This window comes from Stenella coeruleoalba (assembly GCF_951394435.1).
Source record: "Stenella coeruleoalba genome assembly, contig: scaffold_216, whole genome shotgun sequence".
In the NCBI taxonomy this organism is placed as follows: domain Eukaryota; kingdom Metazoa; phylum Chordata; class Mammalia; order Artiodactyla; family Delphinidae; genus Stenella; species Stenella coeruleoalba.
The window spans coordinates 44,362-64,835 of record NW_027645919.1 but is presented as its reverse complement, the minus strand read 5'-3'; the positions used below and the strand labels follow the sequence as shown (position 1 = coordinate 64,835).

Genomic DNA, 20,474 nt, shown 5'->3' with positions numbered 1-20,474 from the left:
CCCTAAGCTATAGGACCATAAGTGGCAGTGCCCTAGGCTCTGTTGCTTTGTTTTTTAGATGTTTCAGGAAACACCATACACTTCTCCCGAGTGGTTGTTGGCAATTTACATCCCGCCCATCAGCATAACAAGGCTCCCAGTTCTCCATGGCCTGTCCTGCCTTTCTGGATTTTACACTTTTTTCAGATGGCCCTTTTGACCGGGGGGAAGTGAGACTTCATTGTAGTGCAGATTTCCTTTGCAAGCTTGCTTGGTTGGCCAAAAAGGGCGTATGCATTTTTTCCTGAATATATTCAGGAAAAAACGCATACGCCCTTTTTGGCCAAGTGCATCATTGTGGACGTTCTGCCTCTTTTCCTATGCTTTCAATGCAATTCCAGTCTACCTCCTGAAATCGGTTTCCTGCAATTCTGCCCCGCTTTCAAGTCCTCTTGGCAGCCTTACTTCAGTCTATTTTTGGACGATAGCTGTCATTTATAACTCTGCAGGTTTGTGAATTACAGTGCCCCTGAGCTCCTTTCTTCAACTCGCTTTCTTGTGACCTGGCCGCAACACCGCAGGATGGCTTCAGGCCCTAATCTGGTTCCGGCCCGGCATGCTGAGCCTTTGGTTATTTCCTCTTCCTGGTGGGAAATGAGAGTTAAATTTGCCCGTCCAGACACCTCCAGCTAGCCTCTCATTGGTTCTCGCTATTCCTGTTCATCTTCCGCAGAAATTGCAAACTGGGCCAAACAGGAGGTTAAAGGGACTGACTCTCCAAGTGGGGAGAGTGTTAGTAAAGCGTCTGGAATGTTGCACCCGAGTACCAGGGGAGGAAAACTGAGACATATTTGAACACGTCTCCCGTTCACATGGTTGATCATACTCTGGGTTCCACATGCATATTTTAGCTGAAGGAAGAATACCTAAAACCTGGTTAGTTGAAACCCGTGGAATGGGTACCATGCAATATGACTTCAAAGGGTCTTCATTTGCTCACCGAACCTCTCCAATCCTATCACTGCTGTGTTTATGCCCCTGTACACATGCTTGATTCTCTTTCGGAGACATAGCAATCCATAGGTTTTAAGATACTTACTAGTCAGGTACATTCTTAGGCGTTTAATATGGGGTGTTGAGTCCATTTCGTTGAGCAAGGAGTAGCTCTTGTCTATTCCATATTTGGCTTAAGGAACTTTATCTGTGCTCATTTCAATCTCTGGTTTTATGCAGCACCCCAACTCACCTTTACCCTTAAGCAAGCATAAGTTGGTTTTCTAAATTTGAGACCCTGTTCTGTTCTGTAATTCAGTTCCTGTGTAGCCAAGTTTACATTCCGTGTATTACTGATATCTTATGATGTTTCTTTTTCTGTGTGACTTATTTCAGTTAGAATCATCATACCTGAATCCACTCATTGTGCTGCTAAGGGCCTGATGACACAGATTTCATTGCTGAGTGATATTGCTTTGTAAGTAAATACCACAACTTCTTTCTCCATTTTTCACTTTCTGCGATGTTGAACTTGTACTGTAAACGAGGTTCTTGTAAACAGAGCCGTTCCAAACTTTGGGGTGGCTGTGTCTTTTTGATTTTAATTTCCCTAAGCTATAGGACCATAAGTGGAAGTGCCCTAGGTTCTGTTGCTTTGTTTTTTAGATGTTTCAGGAAACACCATACACTACTCCCGAGTGGTTGTTGGCAATTTACATCCCGCCCATCAGCATAACAAGGCTCCCAGTTCTCCATGGCCTGTCCTGCCTTTCTGGATTTTACACTTTTTTCAGATGGCCCTTTTGACCGGGGGGAAGTGAGACTTCATTGTAGTGCAGATTTCCTTTGCAAGCTTGCTTGGTTGGCCAAAAAGGGCGTATGCGTTTTTTCCTGAATATATTCAGGAAAAAACGCATACGCCCTTTTTGGCCAAGTGCATCATTGTGGACGTTCTGCCTCTTTTCCTATGCTTTCAATGCAATTCCAGTCTACCTCCTGAAATCGGTTTCCTGCAATTCTGCCCCGCTTTCAAGTCCTCTTGGCAGCCTTACTTCAGTCTATTTTTGGACGATAGCTGTCATTTATAACTCTGCAGGTTTGTGAATTATAGTGCCCCTGAGCTCCTTTCTTCAACTCGGTTTCTTTGAGGTGGCCGCAACACCGCAGGATGGCTTCAGGCCCTAATCTGGTTCCGGTACGGCACGCTGAGCCTTTGGTTATTTCCTCTTCCTGTTGGGAAATGAGAGTTAAATTTGCCCGTCCAGACACCTCCAGCTAGCCTCTCATTGGTTCTCGCTATTCCTGTTCATCTTCCGCAGAAATTGCAAACTGGGCCAAACAGGAGGTTAAAGGCGCTGACTCTCCAAGTGGGGAGAGTGTTAGTAAAGCGTCTGGAATGTTGCACCCGAGTACCAGGGGAGGAAAACTGAGACATATTTGAACACGTCTCCCGTTCACATGGTTGATCATACTTGGGTTCCACATGCATGTTTTAGCTGAAGGTAGAATACCTAAAACCTGGGTAGTTGAAACCCGTGGAATGGGTACCATGCAATATGACTTCAAAGGGTCTTCATTTGCTCACCGAACCTCTCCAATCCTATCACTGCTGCGTTTATGCCCCTGTACACATGCTTGATTCTCTTTCGGAGACATAGCAATCCATAGGTTTTAAGATACTTACTAGTCAGGTACATTCTTAGGCGTTTAATATGGGGTGTTGAGTCCATTTCGTTGAGCAAGGAGTAGCTCTTGTCTATTCCATATTTGGCTTAAGGAACTTTATCTGTGCTCATTTCAATCTCTGGTTTTATGCAGCACCCCAACTCACCTTTACCCTTAAGCAAGAATAAGTTGGTTTTCTAAATTTGAGACCCTGTTCTGTTCTGTATTTCAGTTCCTGTGTAGCCAAGTTTACATTCCGTGTATTACTGATATCTTATGATGTTTCTCTTTCTGTGTGACTTACTTCAGTTAGAATCATCATACCTGAATCCACTCATTGTGCTGCTAAGGGCCTGATGACACAGATTTCATTGCTGAGTGATATTGCTTTGTAAGTAAATACCACAACTTCTTTATCCATTTTTCACTTTCTGCGATGTTGAACTTGTACTGTAAACGAGGTTCTTGTAAACAGAGCCGTTCCAAATTTTGGGGTGGCTGTGTCTTTTTGATTTTAATTTCCCTAAGCTATAGGACCATAAGTTGCAGTGCCCTAGGCTCTGTTGCTTTGTTTTTTAGATGTTTCAGGAAACACCATACACTTCTCCCGAGTGTCTGTTGGCAATTTACATCCCGCCCATCAGCATAACAAGGCTCCCAGTTCTCCATGGCCTGTCCTGCCTTTCTGGATTTTACACTTTTTTCAGATGGCCCTTTTGACCAGAGGGAAGTGAGACTTCATTGTAGTGCAGATTTCCTTTGCAAGTTTGCTTGGTTGGCCAAAAAGGGCGTATGCGTTTTTTCCTGAATATATTCAGGAAAAAACGCATACGCCCTTTTTGGCCAAGTGCATCATTGTGGACGTTCTGCCTCTTTTCCTATGCTTTCAATGCAATTCCAGTCTACCTCCTGAAATCGGTTTCCTGCAATTCTGCCCCGCTTTCAAGTCCTCTTGGCAGGCTTACTTCAGTATATTTTTGGACGATAGCTGTCATTTATAACTCTGCAGGTTTGTGAATTACAGTGCCCCTGAGCTCCTTTCTTCAACTCGCTTTCTTGTGAGCTGGCCGCAACACCGCAGGATGGCTTCAGGCCCTTATCTGGTTCTGGCACGGCACGCTGAGCCTTTGGTTATTTCCTGTTCCTGGTGGGAAATGAGAGTTAAATTTGCCCGTCCAGACACCTCCAGCTAGTCTCTCATTGGTTCTCGCTATTCCTGTTCATCTTCCGCAGAAATTGCAAACTGGGCCAAACAGGAGGTTAAAGGCGCTGACTCTCCAAGTCGGGAGAGTGTTAGTAAAGCGTCTGGAATGTTGCACCCGAGTACCAGGGTACGAAAACTGAGACATATTTGAACACGTCTCCCGTTCACACGGATGATCATACTCTTGGTTCCACATGCATGTTTTAGCTGAAGGAAGAATACCTTAAACCTGGGTAGTTGAAACCCGTGGAATGGGTACCATGCAATATGACTTCAAAGGGTCTTCATTTGCTCACCGAACCTCTCCAATCCTATCACTGCTGCGTTTATGCCCCTGTACACATGCTTGATTCTCTTTCGGAGACATAGCAATCCATAGGTTTTAAGATACTTACTAGTCAGGTACATTCTTAGGCGTTTAATATGGGGTGTTGAGTCCATTTCGTTGAGCAAGGAGTAGCTCTTGTCTATTCCGTATTTGGCTTAAGGAACTTTATCTGTGCTCATTTCAATCTCTGGTTTTATGCAGCACCCCAACTCACCTTTACCCTTAAGCAAGCATAAGTTGGTTTTCTAAATTTGAGACCCTGTTCTGTTCTGTAATTCAGTTCCTGTGTAGCCAAGTTTACATTCCGTGTATTACTGATATCTTATGATGTTTCTTTTTCTGTGTGACTTATTTCAGTTAGAATCATCATACCTGAATCCACTCATTGTGCTGCTAAGGGCCTGATGACACAGATTTCATTGCTGAGTGATATTGCTTTGTAAGTAAATACCACAACTTCTTTATCCATTTTTCACTTTCTGCGGTATTGAACTTGTACTGTAAACGAGGTTCTTGTAAACAGAGCCGTTCCAAATTTTGGGGTGGCTGTGTCTTTTTGATTTTAATTTCCCTAAGCTATAGGACCATAAGTTGCAGTGCCCTAGGCTCTGTTGCTTTGTTTTTTAGATGTTTCAGGAAACACCATACACTTCTCCCGAGTGTCTGTTGGCAATTTACATCCCGCCCATCAGCGTAACAAGGCTCCGAGTTCCCCATGGCCTGTCCTGCCTTTCTGGATTTTACACTTTTTTCAGATGGCCCTTTTGACCAGAGGGAAGTGAGACTTCATTGTAGTGCAGATTTCCTTTGCAAGTTTGCTTGGTTGGCCAAAAAGGGCGTATGCGTTTTTTCCTGAATATATTCAGGAAAAAACGCATACGCCCTTTTTGGCCAAGTGCATCATTGTGGACGTTCTGCCTCTTTTCCTATGCTTTCAATGCAATTCCAGTCTACCTCCTGAAATCGGTTTCCTGCAATTCTGCCCCGCTTTCAAGTCCTCTTGGCAGCCTTACTTCAGTATATTTTTGGACGATAGCTGTCATTTATAACTCTGCAGGTTTGTGAATTACAGTGCCCCTGAGCTCCTTTCTTCAACTCGCTTCTTGTGAGCTGGCCGCAACACCGCAGGATGGCTTCAGGCCCTTATCGGGTTCTGGCACGGCACGCTGAGCCTTTGGTTATTTCCTGTTCCTGGTGGGAAATGAGAGTTAAATTTGCCCGTCCAGACACCTCCAGCTAGTCTCTCATTGGTTCTCGCTATTCCTGTTCATCTTCCGCAGAAATTGCAAACTGGGCCAAACAGGAGGTTAAAGGCGCTGACTCTCCAAGTCAGGAGAGTGTTAGTAAAGCGTCTGGAATGTTGCACCCGAGTACCTGGGGAGGAAAACTGAGACATATTTGAACACGTCTCCCGTTCACACGGATGATCATACTCTTGGTTCCACATGCATGTTTTAGCTGAAGGAAGAATACCTTAAACCTGGGTAGTTGAAACCCGTGGAATGGGTACCATGCAATATGACTTCAAAGGGTCTTCATTTGCTCACCGAACCTCTCCAATCCTATCACTGCTGCGTTTATGCCCCTGTACACATGCTTGATTCTCTTTCGGAGACATAGCAATCCATAGGTTTTAAGATACTTACTAGTCAGGTACATTCTTAGGCGTTTAATATGGGGTGTTGAGTCCATTTCGTTGAGCAAGGAGTAGCTCTTGTCTATTCCATATTTGGCTTAAGGAACTTTATCTGTGCTCATTTCAATCTCTGGTTTTATGCAGCACCCCAACTCACCTTTACCCTTAAGCAAGCATAAGTTGGTTTTCTAAATTTGAGACCCTGTTCTGTTCTGTAATTCAGTTCCTGTGTAGCCAAGTTTACATTCCGTGTATTACTGATATCTTATGATGTTTCTTTTTCTGTGTGACTTATTTCAGTTAGAATCATCATACCTGAATCCACTCATTGTGCTGCTAAGGGCCTGATGACACAGATTTCATTGCTGAGTGATATTGCTTTGTAAGTAAATACCACAACTTCTTTATCCATTTTTCACTTTCTGCGATATTGAACTTGTACTGTAAACGAGGTTCTTGTAAACAGAGCCGTTCCAAATTTTGGGGTGGCTGTGTCTTTTTGATTTTAATTTCCCTAAGCTATAGGACCATAAGTTGCAGTGCCCTAGGCTCTGTTGCTTTGTTTTTTAGATGTTTCAGGAAACACCATACACTTCTCCCGAGTGTCTGTTGGCAATTTACATCCCGCCCATCAGCGTAACAAGGCTCCGAGTTCTCCATGGCCTGTCCTGCCTTTCTGGATTTTACACTTTTTTCAGATGGCCCTTTTGACCAGAGGGAAGTGAGACTTCATTGTAGTGCAGATTTCCTTTGCAAGTTTGCTTGGTTGGCCAAAAAGGGCGTATGCGTTTTTTCCTGAATATATTCAGGAAAAAACGCATACGCCCTTTTTGGCCAAGTGCATCATTGTGGACGTTCTGCCTCTTTTCCTATGCTTTCAATGCAATTCCAGTCTACCTCCTGAAATCGGTTTCCTGCAATTCTGCCCCGCTTTCAAGTCCTCTTGGCAGCCTTACTTCAGTATATTTTTGGACGATAGCTGTCATTTATAACTCTGCAGGTTTGTGAATTACAGTGCCCCTGAGCTCCTTTCTTCAACTCGCTTTCTTGTGAGCTGGCCGCAACACCGCAGGATGGCTTCAGGCCCTTATCTGGTTCTGGCACGGCACGCTGAGCCTTTGGTTATTTCCTGTTCCTGGTTGGAAATGAGAGTTAAATTTGCCCGTCCAGACACCTCCAGCTAGTCTCTCATTGGTTCTCGCTATTCCTGTTCATCTTCCGCAGAAATTGCAAACTGGGCCAAACAGGAGGTTAAAGGCGCTGACTCTCCAAGTGGGGAGAGTGTTAGTAAAGCGTCTGGAATGTTGCACCCGAGTACCAGGGTACGAAAACTGAGACATATTTGAACACGTCTCCCGTTCACACGGATGATCATACTCTTGGTTCCACATGCATGTTTTAGCTGAAGGAAGAATACCTTAAACCTGGGTAGTTGAAACCCGTGGAATGGGTACCATGCAATATGACTTCAAAGGGTCTTCATTTGCTCACCGAACCTCTCCAATCCTATCACTGCTGCGTTTATGCCCCTGTACACATGCTTGATTCTCTTTCGGAGACATAGCAATCCATAGGTTTTAAGATACTTACTAGTCAGGTACATTCTTAGGCGTTTAATATGGGGTGTTGAGTCCATTTCGTTGAGCAAGGAGTAGCTCTTGTCTATTCCGTATTTGGCTTAAGGAACTTTATCTGTGCTCATTTCAATCTCTGGTTTTATGCAGCACCCCAACTCACCTTTACCCTTAAGCAAGCATAAGTTGGTTTTCTAAATTTGAGACCCTGTTCTGTTCTGTAATTCAGTTCCTGTGTAGCCAAGTTTACATTCCGTGTATTACTGATATCTTATGATGTTTCTTTTTCTGTGTGACTTATTTCAGTTAGAATCATCATACCTGAATCCACTCATTGTGCTGCTAAGGGCCTGATGACACAGATTTCATTGCTGAGTGATATTGCTTTGTAAGTAAATACCACAACTTCTTTATCCATTTTTCACTTTCTGCGATGTTGAACTTGTACTGTAAACGAGGTTCTTGTAAACAGAGCCGTTCCAAATTTTGGGGTGGCTGTGTCTTTTTGATTTTAATTTCCCTAAGCTATAGGACCATAAGTTGCAGTGCCCTAGGCTCTGTTGCTTTGTTTTTTAGATGTTTCAGGAAACACCATACACTTCTCCCGAGTGTCTGTTGGCAATTTACATCCCGCCCATCAGCATAACAAGGCTCCCAGTTCTCCATGGCCTGTCCTGCCTTTCTGGATTTTACACTTTTTTCAGATGGCCCTTTTGACCAGAGGGAAGTGAGACTTCATTGTAGTGCAGATTTCCTTTGCAAGTTTGCTTGGTTGGCCAAAAAGGGCGTATGCGTTTTTTCCTGAATATATTCAGGAAAAAACGCATACGCCCTTTTTGGCCAAGTGCATCATTGTGGACGTTCTGCCTCTTTTCCTATGCTTTCAATGCAATTCCAGTCTACCTCCTGAAATCGGTTTCCTGCAATTCTGCCCCGCTTTCAAGTCCTCTTGGCAGGCTTACTTCAGTATATTTTTGGACGATAGCTGTCATTTATAACTCTGCAGGTTTGTGAATTACAGTGCCCCTGAGCTCCTTTCTTCAACTCGCTTCTTGTGAGCTGGCCGCAACACCGCAGGATGGCTTCAGGCCCTTATCTGGTTCTGGCACGGCACGCTGAGCCTTTGGTTATTTCCTGTTCCTGGTGGGAAATGAGAGTTAAATTTGCCCGTCCAGACACCTCCAGCTAGTCTCTCATTGGTTCTCGCTATTCCTGTCCATCTTCCGCAGAAATTGCAAACTGGGCCAAACAGGAGGTTAAAGGCGCTGACTCTCCAAGTCGGGAGAGTGTTAGTAAAGCGTCTGGAATGTTGCACCCGAGTACCAGGGGAGGAAAACTGAGACATATTTGAACACGTCTCCCGTTCACACGGATGATCATACTCTTGGTTCCACATGCATGTTCTAGCTGAAGGAAGAATACCTTAAACCTGGGTAGTTGAAACCCGTGGAATGGGTACCATGCAATATGACTTCAAAGGGTCTTCATTTGCTCACCGAACCTCTCCAATCCTATCACTGCTGCGTTTATGCCCCTGTACACATGCTTGATTCTCTTTCGGAGACATAGCAATCCATAGGTTTTAAGATACTTACTAGTCAGGTACATTCTTAGGCGTTTAATATGCGGTGTTGAGTCCATTTCGTTGAGCAAGGAGTAGCTCTTGTCTATTCCATATTTGACTTAAGGAACTTTATCTGTGCTCATTTCAATCTCTGGTTTTATGCAGCACCCCAACTCACCTTTCCCCTTAAGCAAGCATAAGTTGGTTTTCTAAATTTGAGACCCTGTTCTGTTCTGTAATTCAGTTCCTGTGTAGCCAAGTTTACATTCCGTGTATTACTGATATCTTATGATGTTTCTTTTTCTGTGTGACTTATTTCAGTTAGAATCATCATACCTGAATCCACTCATTGTGCTGCTAAGGGCCTGATGACACATATTTCATTGCTGAGTGATATTGCTTTGTAAGTAAATACCACAACTTCTTTCTCCATTTTTCACTTTCTGCGATGTTGAACTTGTACTGTAAACGAGGTTCTTGTAAACAGAGCCGTTCCAAACTTTGGGGTGGCTGTGTCTTTTTGATTTTAAATTCCCTAAGCTACAGAACCATAAGTGGAAGTGCCCTAGGCTCTGTTGCTTTGTTTTTTAGATGTTTCAGGAAACACCATACACTTCTCCCGAGTGGTTGTTGGCAATTTACATCCCGCCCATCAGCATAACAAGGCTCCCAGTTCTCCATGGCCTGTCCTGCCTTTCTGGATTTTACACTTTTTTCAGATGGCCCTTTTGACCGGGGGGAAGTGAGACTTCATTGTAGTGCAGATTTCCTTTGCAAGCTTGCTTGGTTGGCCAAAAAGGGCGTATGCGTTTTTTCCTGAATATATTCAGGAAAAAACGCATACGCCCGTTTTGGCCAAGTGCATCATTGTGGACGTTCTGCCTCTTTTCCTATGCTTTCAATGCAATTCCAGTCTACCTCCTGAAATCGGTTTCCTGCAATTCTGCCCCACTTTCAAGTCCTCTTGGCAGCCTTACTTCAGTATATTTTTGGACAATAGCTGTCATTTATAACTCTGCAGGTTTGTGAATTACAGTGCCCCTGAGCTCCTTTCTTCAACTCGCTTTCTTTTGAGCTGGCCGCAACACCGCAGGATGGCTTCAGGCCCTAATCTGGTTCCGGTACGGCACGCTGAGCCTTTGGTTATTTCCTCTTCCTGGTGGGAAATGAGAGTTAAATTTGCCCGTCCAGACACCTCCAGCTAGCCTCTCATTGGTTCTCGCTATTCCTGTTCATCTTCCGCAGAAATTGCAAACTGGGCCAAACAAGAGGTTAAAGGGACTGACTCTCCAAGTGGGGAGAGTGTTAGTAAAGCGTCTGGAATGTTGCACCCGAGTACCAGGGGAGGAAAACTGAGACATATTTGAACACGTCTCCCGTTCACATGGTTGATCATACTTGGGTTCCACATGCATGTTTTAGCTGAAGGAAGAATACCTTAAACCTGGAGAGTTGAGACCCGTGTAATGGGTACCATGCAATATGACCTCAAAGGGTCTTCATTTGCTCACCGAACCTCTCCAATCCTATCAGTGCTGCGTTTATGCCCCTGTACACATGCTTGATTCTCTTTCGGAGACATAGCAATCCATAGGTTTTAAGATACTTACTAGTCAGGTACATTCTTAGGCGTTTAATATGCGGTGTTGAGTCCATTTCGTTGAGCAAGGAGTAGCTCTTGTCTATTCCATATTTGGCCTAAGGAACTTTATCTGTGCTCATTTCAATCTCTGGTTTTATGCAGCACCCCAACTCACCTTTCCCCTTAAGCAAGCATAAGTTGGTTTTCTAAATTTGAGACCCTGTTCTGTTCTGTAATTCAGTTCCTGGGTAGTTGAAACCCGTGGAATGGGTACCATGCAATATGACTTCAAAGGGTCTTCATTTGCTCACCGAACCTCTCCAATCCTATCACTGCTGCGTTTATGCCCCTGTACACATGCTTGATTCTCTTTCGGAGACATAGCAATCCATAGGTTTTAAGATACTTACTAGTCAGGTACATTCTTAGGCGTTTAATATGCGGTGTTGAGTCCATTTCATTGAGCAAGGAGTAGCTCTTGTCTATTCCATATTTGGCTTAAGGAACTTTATCTGTGCTCATTTCAATCTCTGGTTTTATGCAGCACCCCAACTCACCTTTACCCTTAAGCAAGCATAAGTTGGTTTTCTAAATTTGAGACCCTGTTCTGTTCTGTAATTCAGTTCCTGTGTAGCCAAGTTTACATTCCGTGTATTACTGATATCTTATGATGTTTTTTTTCTGTGTGACTTACTTCAGTTAGAATCATCATACCTGAATCCACTCATTGTGCTGCTAAGGGCCTGATGACACAGATTTCATTGCTGAGTGATATTGCTTTGTAAGTAAATACCACAACTTCTTTATCCATTTTTCACTTTCTGCGATGTTGAACTTGTACTGTAAACGAGGTTCTTGTAAACAGAGCCGTTCCAAATTTTGGGGTGGCTGTGTCTTTTTGATTTTAATTTCCCTAAGCTATAGGACCATAAGTGGAAGTGCCCTAGGCTCTGTTGCTTTGTTTTTTAGATGTTTCAGGAAACACCATACACTTCTCCCGAGTGTCTGTTGGCAATTTACATCCCGCCCATCAGCATAACAAGGCTCCCAGTTCTCCATGGCCTGTCCTGCCTTTCTGGATTTTACACTTTTTTCAGATGGCCCTTTTGACCAGAGGGAAGTGAGACTTCATTGTAGTGCAGATTTCCTTTGCAAGTTTGCTTGGTTGGCCAAAAAGGGCGTATGCGTTTTTTCCTGAATATATTCAGGAAAAAACGCATACGCCCTTTTTGGCCAAGTGCATCATTGTGGTCGTTCTGCCTCTTTTCCTATGCTTTCAATGCAATTCCAGTCTACCTCCTGAAATCGGTTTCCTGCAATTCTGCCCCGCTTTCAAGTCCTCTTGGCAGGCTTACTTCAGTATATTTTTGGACGATAGCTGTCATTTATAACTCTGCAGGTTTGTGAATTACAGTGCCCCTGAGCTCCTTTCTTCAACTCGCTTTCTTGTGAGCTGGCCGCAACACCGCAGGATGGCTTCAGGCCCTTATCTGGTTCCGGCATGGCACGCTGACCCTCTGGTTATTTCCTGTTCCTGGTGGGAAATGAGAGTTAAATTTGCCCGTCCAGACACCTCCAGCTAGTCTCTCATTGGTTCTCGCTATTCCTGTCCATCTTCCACAGAAATTGCAAACTGGGCCAAACAGGAGGTTAAAGGCGCTGACTCTCCAAGTCGGGAGAGTGTTAGTAAAGCGTCTGGAATGTTGCACCCGAGTACCAGGGGAGGAAAACTGAGACATATTTGAACACGTCTCCCGTTCACACGGATGATCATACTCTTGGTTCCACATGCATGTTTTAGCTGAAGGAAGAATACCTTAAACCTGGGTAGTTGAAACCCGTGGAATGGGTACCATGCAATATGACTTCAAAGGGTCTTCATTTGCTCACCGAACCTCTCCAATCCTATCACTGCTGCGTTTATGCCCCTGTACACATGCTTGATTCTCTTTCGGAGACATAGCAATCCATAGGTTTTAAGATACTTACTAGTCAGGTACATTCTTAGGCGTTTAATATGTGGTGTTGAGTCCATTTCGTTGAGCAAGGAGTACCTCTTGTCTATTCCATATTTGACTTAAGGAACTTTATCTGTGCTCATTTCAATCTCTGGTTTTATGCAGCACCCCAACTCACCTTTACCCTTAAGCAAGCATAAGTTGGTTTTCTAAATTTGAGACCCTGTTCTGTTCTGTAATTCAGTTCCTGTGTAGCCAAGTTTATATTCCGTGTATTACTGATATCTTATGATGTTTCTTTTTCTGTGTGACTTATTTCAGTTAGAATCATCATACCTGAATCCACTCATTGTGCTGCTAAGGGCCTGATGACACAGATTTCATTGCTGAGTGATATTGCTTTGTAAGTAAATACCACAACTTCTTTCTCCATTTTTCACTTTCTGCGATGTTGAACTTGTACTGTAAACGAGGTTCTTGTAAACAGAGGCGTCCCAAACTTTGGGGTGGCTGTGTCTTTTTTATTTTAATTTCCCTAAGCTATAGGACCATAAGTGGCAGTGCCCTAGGCTCTGTTGCTTTGTTTTTTAGATGTTTCAGGAAACACCATACACTTCTCCCGAGTGGTTGTTGGCAATTTACATCCCGCCCATCAGCATAACAAGGCTCCCAGTTCTCCATGGCCTGTCCTGCCTTTCTGGATTTTACACTTTTTTCAGATGGCCCTTTTGACCGGGGAGAAGTGAGACTTCATTGTAGTGCAGATTTCCTTTGCAAGCTTGCTTGGTTGGCCAAAAAGGGCGTATGCGTTTTTTCCTGAATATATTCAGGAAAAAACGCATACGCCCTTTTTGGCCAAGTGCATCATTGTGGACGTTCTGCCTCTTTTCCTATGCTTTCAATGCAATTCCAGTCTACCTCCTGAAATCGGTTTCCTGCAATTCTGCCCCGCTTTCAAGTCCTCTTGGCAGCCTTACTTCAGTATATTTTTGGACGATAGCTGTCATTTATAACTCTGCATGTTTGTGAATTACAGTGCCCCTGAGCTCCTTTCTTCAACTCGCTTTCTTGTGAGCTGGCCGCAACACCGCAGGATGGCTTCAGGCCCTAATCTGGTTCCGGCACGGCACGCTGAGCCTTTGGTTAATTCCTCTTCCTGGTGGGAAATGAGAGTTAAATTTGCCCGTCCAGACACCTCCAGCTAGTCTCTCATTGGTTCTCGCTATTCCTGTTCATCTTCTGCAGAAATTGCAAACTGGGCCAAACAGGAGGTTAAAGGGACTGACTCTCCAAGTCGGGAGAGTGTTAGTAAAGCGTCTGGAATGTTGCACCCGAGTACCAGGGTACGAAAACTGAGACATATTTGAACACGTCTCCCGATCACATGGTTGATCATACTCTGGGTGCCACATGCATGTTTTAGCTGAAGGAAGAATACCTAAAACCTGGGTAGTTGAAACCCGTGGAATGGGTACCATGCAATATGACTTCAAAGGGTCTTCATTTGCTCACCGAACCTTTCCAATCTTATCACAGCTGCGTTTACGCCCCTGTACACATGCTTGATTCTCTTTCGGAGACATAGCAATCCATAGGTTTTAAGATACTTACTAGTCAGGTACATTCTTAGGTGTTTAATATGCGGTGTTGAGTCCATTTCGTTGAGCAAGGAGTAGCTCTTGTCTATTCCATATTTGGCTTAAGGAACTTTATCTGTGCTCATTTCAATCTCTGGTTTTATGCAGCACCCCAACTCACCTTTCCCCTTAAGCAAGAATATGTTGGTTTTCTAAATTTGAGACCCTGTTCTGTTCTATAATTCAGTTCCTGTGTAGCCAAGTTTACATTCCGTGTATTACTGATATCTTATGATGTTTCTTTTTCTGTGTGACTTATTTCAGTTAGAATCATCATACCTGAATCCACTCATTGTGCTGCTAAGGGCCTGATGACACAGATTTCATTGCTGAGTGATATTGCTTTGTAAGTAAATACCACAACTTCTTTCTCCATTTTTCACTTTCTGCGATGTTTAACTTGTACTGTAAACGAGGTTCTTGTAAACAGAGCCGTTCCAAACTTTGGGGTGGCTGTGTCTTTTTGATTTTAATTTCCCTAAGCTATAGGACCATAAGTAGAAGTGCCCTAGGTTCTGTTGCTTTGTTTTTTAGATGTTTCAGGAAACACCATACACTTCTCCCGAGTGGTTGTTGGCAATTTACATCCTGCAAATCAGCATAACAAGGCTCCCAGTTCTCCATGGCCTGTCCTGCCTTTCTGGATTTTACACTTTTTTCAGATGGCCCTTTTGACCGGGGGGAAGTGAGACTTCATTGTAGTGCAGATTTCCTTTGCAAGCTTGCTTGGTTGGCCAAAAAGGGCGTATGCGTTTTTTTCCTGAATATATTCAGGAAAAAATGCATACGCCCTTTTTGGCCAAGTGCATCATTGTGGACGTTCTGCCTCTTTTCCTATGCTTTCAATGCAATTCCAGTCTACCTCCTGAAATCGGTTTCCTGCAATGCTGCCCCGCTTTCAAGTCCTCTTGGCAGCCTTACTTCAGTCTATTTTTGGACGATAGCTGTCATTTATAACTCTGCAGGTTTGTGAATTACAGTGCCCCTGAGCTCCTTTCTTCAACTCGCTTTCTTGTGACCTGGCCACAACACCGCAGGATGGCTTCAGGCCCTAATCTGGTTCTGGCACGGCACGCTGAGCCTTTGGTTAATTCCTCTTCCTGGTGGGAAATGAGAGTTAAATTTGCCCGTCCAGACACCTCCAGCTAGTCTCTCATTGGTTCTCGCTATTCCTGTTCATCTTCCGTAGAAATTGCAAACTGGGCCAAACAGGAGGTTAAAGGGACTGACTCTCCAAGTCGGGAGAGTGTTAGTAAAGCGTCTGGAATGTTGCACCCGAGTACCAGGGGAGGAAAACTGAGACATATTTGAACACGTCTCCCATTCACATGGTTGATCATACTTGGGTTCCACATGCATGTTTTAGCTGAAGGAAGAATACCTTAAACCTGGAGAGTTGAGACCCGTGTAATGGGTACCATGCAATATGACCTCAAAGAGTCTTCATTTGCTCACCGAACCTCTCCAATCCTATCACTGCTGCGTTTATGCCCCTGTACACATGCTTGATTCTCTTTCGGAGACATAGCAATCCATAGGTTTTAAGATACTTACTAGTCAGGTACATTCTTAGGCGTTTAATATGCGGTGTTGAGTCCATTTCATTGAGCAAGGAGTAGCTCTTGTCTATTCCATATTTGGCTTAAGGAACTTTATCTGTGCTCTTTTCAATCTCTGGTTTTATGCAGCACCCCAACTCACCTTTCCCCTTAAGCAAGCATAAGTTGGTTTTCTAAATTTGAGACCCTGTTCTGTTCTGTAATTCAGTTCCTGGGTAGTTGAAACCCGTGGAATGGGTACCATGCAATATGACTTCAAAGGGTCTTCATTTGCTCACCGAACCTCTCCAATCCTATCACTGCTGCGTTTATGCCCCTGTACACATGCTTGATTCTCTTTCGGAGACATAGCAATCCATAGGTTTTAAGATACTTACTAGTCAGGTACATTCTTAGGCGTTTAATATGCGGTGTTGAGTCCATTTCGTTGAGCAAGGAGTAGCTCTTGTCTATTCCATATTTGGCTTAAGGAACTTTATCTGTGCTCATTTCAATCTCTGGTTTTATGCAGCACCCCAACTCACCTTTACCCTTAAGCAAGCATAAGTTGGTTTTCTAAATTTGAGACCCTGTTCTGTTCTGTAATTCAGTTCCTGTGTAGCCAAGTTTACATTCCGTGTATTACTGGTATCTTATGATGTTTCTTTTTCTGTGTGACTTACTTCAGTTAGAATCATCATACCTGAATCCACTCATTGTGCTGCTAAGGGCCTGATGACACAGATTTCATTGCTGAGTGATATTGCTTTGTAAGTAAATACCACAACTTCTTTATCCATTTTTCACTTTCTGCGATGTTGAACTTGTACTGTAGACGAGGTTCTTGTAAACAGAGCCGTTCCAAATTTTGGGGTGGCTGTGTCTTTTTGATTTTAATTTCCCTAAGCTATAGGACCATAAGTTGCAGTGCCCTAGGCTCTGTTGCTTTGTTTTTTAGATGTTTCAGGAAACACCATACACTTCTCCCGAGTGTCTGTTGGCAATTTACATCCCGCCCATCAGCATAACAAGGCTCCCAGTTCTCCATGGCCTGTCCTGCCTTTCTGGATTTTACACTTTTTTCAGATGGCCCTTTTGACCAGAGGGAAGTGAGACTTCATTGTAGTGCAGATTTCCTTTGAAAGTTTGCTTGGTTGGCCAAAAAGAGCGTATGCGTTTTTTCCTGAATATATTCAGGAAAAAACGCATACGCCCTTTTTGGCCAAGTGCATCATTGTGGTCGTTCTGCCTCTTTTCCTATGCTTTCAATGCAATTCCAGTCTACCTCCTGAAATCGGTTTCCTGCAATTCTGCCCCGCTTTCAAGTCCTCTTGGCAGGCTTACTTCAGTCTATTTTTGGACGATAGCTGTCATTTATAACTCTGCAGGTTTGTGAATTACAGTGCCCCTGAGCTCCTTTCTTCAACTCGCTTTCTTGTGACCTGGCCGCAACACCGCAGGATGGCTTCAGGCCCTTATCTGGTTCCGGCATGGCACGCTGACCCTCTGGTTATTTCCTGTTCCTGGTGGGAAATGAGAGTTAAATTTGCCCGTCCAGACACCTCCAGCTAGTCTCTCATTGGTTCTCGCTATTCCTGTCCATCTTCCGCAGAAATTGCAAACTGGGCCAAACAGGAGGTTAAAGGCGCTGACTCTCCAAGTCGGGAGAGTGTTAGTAAAGCGTCTGGAATGTTGCACCCGAGTACCAGGGGAGGAAAACTGAGACATATTTGAACACGTCTCCCGTTCACACGGATGATCATACTCTTGGTTCCACATGCATGTTTTAGCTGAAGGAAGAATACCTTAAACCTGGGTAGTTGAAACCCGTGGAATGGGTACCATGCAATATGACTTCAAAGGGTCTTCATTTGCTCACCGAACCTCTCCAATCCTATCACTGCTGCGTTTATGCCCCTGTACACATGCTTGATTCTCTTTCGGAGACATAGCAATCCATAGGTTTTAAGATACTTACTAGTCAGGTACATTCTTAGGCGTTTAATATGCGGTGTTGAGTCCATTTCGTTGAGCAAGGAGTAGCTCTTGTCTATTCCATATTTGACTTAAGGAACTTTATCTGTGCTCATTTCAATCTCTGGTTTTATGCAGCACCCCAACTCACCTTTCCCCTTAAGCAAGCATAAGTTGGTTTTCTAAATTTGAGACCCTGTTCTGTTCTGTAATTCAGTTCCTGTGTAGCCAAGTTTACATTCCGTGTATTACTGATATCTTATGATGTTTCTTTTTCTGTGTGACTTATTTCAGTTAGAATCATCATACCTGAATCCACTCATTGTGCTGCTAAGGGCCTGATGACACAGATTTCATTGCTGAGTGATATTGCTTTGTAAGTAAATACCACAACTTCTTTCTCCATTTTTCACTTTCTGCGATGTTTAACTTGTACTGTAAACGAGGTTCTTGTAAACAGAGCCGTTCCAAACTTTGGGGTGGCTGTGTCTTTTTGATTTTAATTTCCCTAAGCTATAGGACCATAAGTAGAAGTGCCCTAGGTTCTGTTGCTTTGTTTTTTAGATGTTTCAGGAAACACCATACACTTCTCCCGAGTGGTTGTTGGCAATTTACATCCCGCCCATCAGCATAACAAGGCTCCCAGTTCTCCATGGCCTGTCCTGCCTTTCTGAATTTTACACTTTTTTCAGATGGCCCTTTTGACCGGGGAGAAGTGAGACTTCATTGTAGTGCAGATTTCCTTTGCAAGCTTGCTTGGTTGGCCAAAAAGGGCGTATGCGTTTTTTCCTGAATATATTCAGGAAAAAACGCATACGCCCTTTTTGGCCAAGTGCATCATTGTGGACGTTCTGCCTCTTTTCCTATGCTTTCAATGCAATTCCAGTCTACCTCCTGAAATCGGTTTCCTGCAATTCTGCCCCGCTTTCAAGTCCTCTTGGCAGCCTTACTTCAGTCTATTTTTGGACGATAGCTGTCATTTATAACTCTGCAGGTTTGTGAATTACAGTGCCCCTGAGCTCCTTTCTTCAACTCGCTTTCTTGTGACCTGGCCGCAACACCGCAGGATGGCTTCAGGCCCTAATCTGGTTCTGGCATGGCACGCTGAGCCTTTGGTTAATTCCTCTTCCTGGTGGGAAATGAAAGTTAAATTTGCCCATCCAGACACCTCCACCTAGTCTCTCATTGGTTCTCGCTATTCCTGTTCATCTTCCACAGAAATTGCAAACTGGGCCAAACAGGAGGTTAAAGGGACTGACTCTCCAAGTGGGGAGAGTGTTAGTAAAGCGTCTGGAATGTTGCACCCGAGTACCAGCGTACGAAAACTGTGACATATTTTAACACGTCTACCGATCACATGGTTGATCATACTCTAGGTTCCACATGCATGTTTTAGCTGAAGGAAGAATACCTTATACCTGGGTAGTTGAAACCCGTGGAATGGGTACCATGCAATATGACTTCAAAGGGTCTTCATTTGCTCACGAACCTCTCCAATCCTATCACTGCTGCGTTTATGCCCCTGTGCACATGCTTGATTCTCTTTCGGAGACATAGCAATCCATAGGTTTTAAGATACTTACTAGTCAGGAACATTCTTAGGCGTTTAATATGGGGTGTTGAGTCCATTTCGTTGAGCAAGGAGTAGCTCTTGTCTATTCCATATTTGGCTTAAGGAACTTTATCTGTGCTCATTTCAATCTCTGGTTTTATGCAGCACCCCAACTCACCTTTACCCTTAAGCAAGCATAAGTTGGTTTTCTAAATTTGAGACCCTGTTCTGTTCTGTAATTCAGTTCCTGTGTAGCCAAGTTTACATTCCGTGTATTACTGATATCTTATGATGTTTCTTTTTCTGTGTGACTTATTTCAGTTAGAATCATCATACCTGAATCCACTCATTGTGTTGCTAAGGGCCTGATGACACAGATTTCATTGCTGAGTGATATTGCTTTGTAAGTAAATACCACAACTTTTTTATCCATTTTTCACTTTCTGCGATGTTGAACTTGTACTGTAAACGAGGTTCTTGTAAACAGAGCCGTTCCAAACTTTGGGGTGGCTGTGTCTTTTTGATTTTCATTTCCCTAAGCTATAGGACCATAAGTGGAAGTGCCCTAGGTTCTGTTGCTTTGTTTTTTAGATGTTTCAGGAAACACCATACACTTCTCCCGAGTGGTTGTTGGCAATTTACATCCCGCCCATCAGCATAACAAGGCTCCCAGTTCTCCATGGCCTGTCCTGCCTTTCTGGATTTTACACTTTTTTCAGATGGCCCTTTTGACCGGGGGGAAGTGAGACTTCATTGTAGTGCAGATTTCCTTTGCAAGCTTGCTTGGTTGGCCAAAAAGGGCGTATGCGTTTTTTCCTGAATATATTCAGGAAAAAACGCATACGCCCTTTTTGGCCAAGTGCATCATTGTGGACGTTCTGCCTCTTTTCCTATGCTTTCAATGCAATTCCAGTCTACCTCCTGAAATCGGTTTCCTGCAATTCTGCCCCGCTTTCAAGTCCTCTTGGCAGCCTTACTTCAGTCTATTTTTGGACGATAGCTGTCATTTATAACTCTGCAGGTTTGTGAATTACAGTTCCCCTGAGCTCCTTTCTTCAACTCGCTTTCTTGTGAGCTGGCCGCAACACCGCAGGATGGCTTCAGGCCCTAATCTAGTTCCGGCACGGCACGCTGAGCCTTTGGTTAATTCCTCTTCCTGGTGGGAAATGAGAGTTAAATTTGCCCGTCCAGACACCTCCAGCTAGTCTCTCATTGGTTCTCGCTATTCCTGTTCATCTTCCGCAGAAATTGCAAACTGGGCCAAACAGGAGGTTAAAGGCGCTGACTCTC

At 43.9% G+C, this 20,474-nt stretch overlaps 1 long non-coding RNA gene across 1 annotated transcript in view; it reads left to right on the top strand.

The window, feature by feature from the left end:
• The window catches only part of LOC307181481, a 422,264-nt gene extending 402,629 nt beyond the window's left edge, over positions 1 to 19,635 (top strand). Inside the window, exon 3 of the long non-coding RNA XR_013826871.1 lies at positions 19,510 to 19,635. This is a non-coding gene — a long non-coding RNA (uncharacterized lncRNA). The remainder of the gene's footprint in view (positions 1 to 19,509) is intronic.
• Positions 19,636 to 20,474: the final 839 nt, after the last annotated feature.